The sequence below is a fragment of the Amblyomma americanum genome, chromosome 6 (assembly GCF_052857255.1).
Source record: "Amblyomma americanum isolate KBUSLIRL-KWMA chromosome 6, ASM5285725v1, whole genome shotgun sequence".
In the NCBI taxonomy this organism is placed as follows: Eukaryota; Metazoa; Arthropoda; class Arachnida; order Ixodida; family Ixodidae; genus Amblyomma; species Amblyomma americanum.
This window is the reverse complement of record NC_135502.1, coordinates 141,965,106-141,967,645: the sequence shown is the minus strand read 5'-3', so window position 1 is coordinate 141,967,645 and position 2,540 is coordinate 141,965,106. Positions and strand designations below refer to the sequence as shown.

Below are 2,540 nucleotides of genomic sequence, written 5' to 3'. Positions count from 1 at the left end.
CATGGAGTGTCTGAGGACATGCTGACAGAGTACTCGGTCGGGGTTTATCGGCCCTTCTGCAACGTAACAATTTGATTAATGTGGTCTAGATTTAAATCAGGACATGTGTGAAGGACAATGATGGTTATGCGCTAAAGTTCATCCCTAATATAGCGTTTGCCTTTCAGTCTCGAATAAACAGTTGGAAGTCTGCACCTGTGTTGTCGTGTTTGTTCCTCGTCTCCTGTCGTGTCTAATTCGCGCAGTACTAACCTTTTTTCTGCAAGATTCCCGAAGTATCGAAAGTTAAGATCCTTGGCATGTGGATACAGAGTAACCATCGTATAGATCACACAAGAGACTGCTAGCAAATACCACAGCACACATCACAGGGACAACTGCACGAATTCCCAACAGAAGAGGCATGAAGGGGGAGGACACACGTAGGTTAGTACCGGTTCTTGTGGTCAGTAGGATATTATACAGCGTGCCCTACAAAACACCGCTCGAGCAAGAAAAGGAACAATTAGAGGCAATTCTTAGGAAAGCATAAGAACGCGCTCTCGGACTGCCAGTCAACTGCTCGACGGAGTAATTACTTAAACTGGGCATAAACAACACAGTAAAACAACATATCGAGGCCCATCTTCTCGCACAGAAAACCATTCTCAAACATAAATTTTCTCCAACAGAGTTTTTTCAAAATGAAGTTTATGCAACGCGGAGTACTCAGGCTGTCCCGAAAGGGCATAAGCACGCTGGGTTTACTGGGCATTAGGAATGCTTTGAGAGAAATCAACCGCACAGCGAGCGTACCGAATGAAATCAGCGGGATCATTGAGGGCAGCTCGATTCCAAGAACCACGCATCCAGATATACACAAGCCGAGAAGAAAGGCAAGATCGTAAGCCCATGAAAGAAGCCTCGCATGGGAAAAAGACGTATTATAAGTAGACACGACCACATACAGAGAACGATACGCCTCGGTAGCCAGCGTAGTCGATCACCTGCTCAGGGAAATCAACTGCGCTTTGATCAAAACCAACAACCTCCTCGAGTCTGAGGGAAGCAGAAATCTCAATCGCCACCACGAGTAGAGCGAGGAGCCCCATGCACACATAATTAGACTCGTAAGAGGCGTGCACAAGGTACAGCAGTGGACGCATATCCACTGCGGCCATCCGCATACACAAGGCGAGAACCAATAACCTTTATGAGATGCTTCATCACGTGGAAACCATTCCATGAGGCTATCAACGGGAACAAACTTGCGGACGCCGACGCTCGATCATACGCCCGCCGGAAGGCGCACACTGAAGGGGAACTGGACGCAGTAACTAGACGGTATGGAGCCATTTTGTAACACCAACGAGCAATCAGGAATACCTATTCCCCTCCCGACGACAACCTTAATAGAGAGCAGTCGGTTGCATGGAGACAACTGCAGACTAATACATACCCCCATCTCAGTTTACTAAGCAAAATCTATCCTTAAAAATATGACAGCAAATGCCCGTTCTGCGGGGAAAACTCAACGCTTTATCACGTTGCATGGGCGTTTCAGAAAACGCAGGCAGTGCCAATAAGCAACACACCAACACCGGAGCAGTGGGAGTCTGCGCTGTCCTGCTCGAAGCCTGAAGAACAAACAGCTTAAGCTGGTCGACAGTGCTCGCAAGACTACAAAGACCACTGGGGCCCTGAACTGAGGGACCCACCTACGCCGCGAGGTTCCTCCTTGACAACAGTTATTCATTGATTTTGCACTGGGGAATGGGATAGAAGGAGAAAGGAAAGGGTCACGATGGGGGATAATGCTGAAGGGAGAAAAGGTATGAAAAAAGAGCAGGCATATTTTCAACCATTAAAACACGAGCCAAGGCTCATGTGGCTTAAAAAAAATTGGCTGTTTGGCTCTGGTTCAACCTGGGGTGACGCGATAGCTACAGCTGGCCGAGTGGAACTCGCTCATTCGAATTTCAAAGTCAGTCTTTCACCGCTCTGTTTCGCTGGGCGTTCCTTCTTCATCTTCTTCCCTGGACGTGGATTCACTCTCTCCCTCCTCTACCCCTCTTAACTTCTCCAGCATTCGGTTTCGCCGGCGCGTTGCGCCGCCGTGCACCGCTCTCGGGACGCAGTCACTCCAGAATGGGCATGCTCTCCTCTGCCTACATATAGTCGCAGGGCCCTCCCGCCAGCCACCCTGCACTCACCCCCCCACCTACGCGTGCTCCCCTGCAGAACTCCCTGGACTTCGAAGGCACGTCCAAGCGCCACACACCAGTTGCGGCCCTCAGTCAGACCGCTGCTCCCTTCCTGGATGAGATGAAGGGGGCCAGCCTTCTCTTCACAGATGGTTCGGTGCTACCAGCCACAGGACAGGGGGCAGCGGCACTCGTCGCTTCGTAGCTGAACGTGACAAGGATGTGCAGGTTGCCCTCCCCGGCCAGTTCCACTGCAACTGAGCTAGCCGGACTCAATCTGGCAGCGGACCTGTTTGCGACCATCCCACCTGGTTCAGTCGCAGTCCTCTGCGACTTCCGGCCAGCCCTCCAGCTGCT

The 2,540-nt window shown here is 51.0% G+C and overlaps 1 pseudogene; it reads left to right on the top strand.

Moving 5' to 3' along the window:
• Positions 1–683: 683 nt before the first annotated feature.
• On the top strand, positions 684–1,688 carry LOC144095549 (uncharacterized; annotated as a pseudogene).
• Positions 1,689–2,540: the final 852 nt, after the last annotated feature.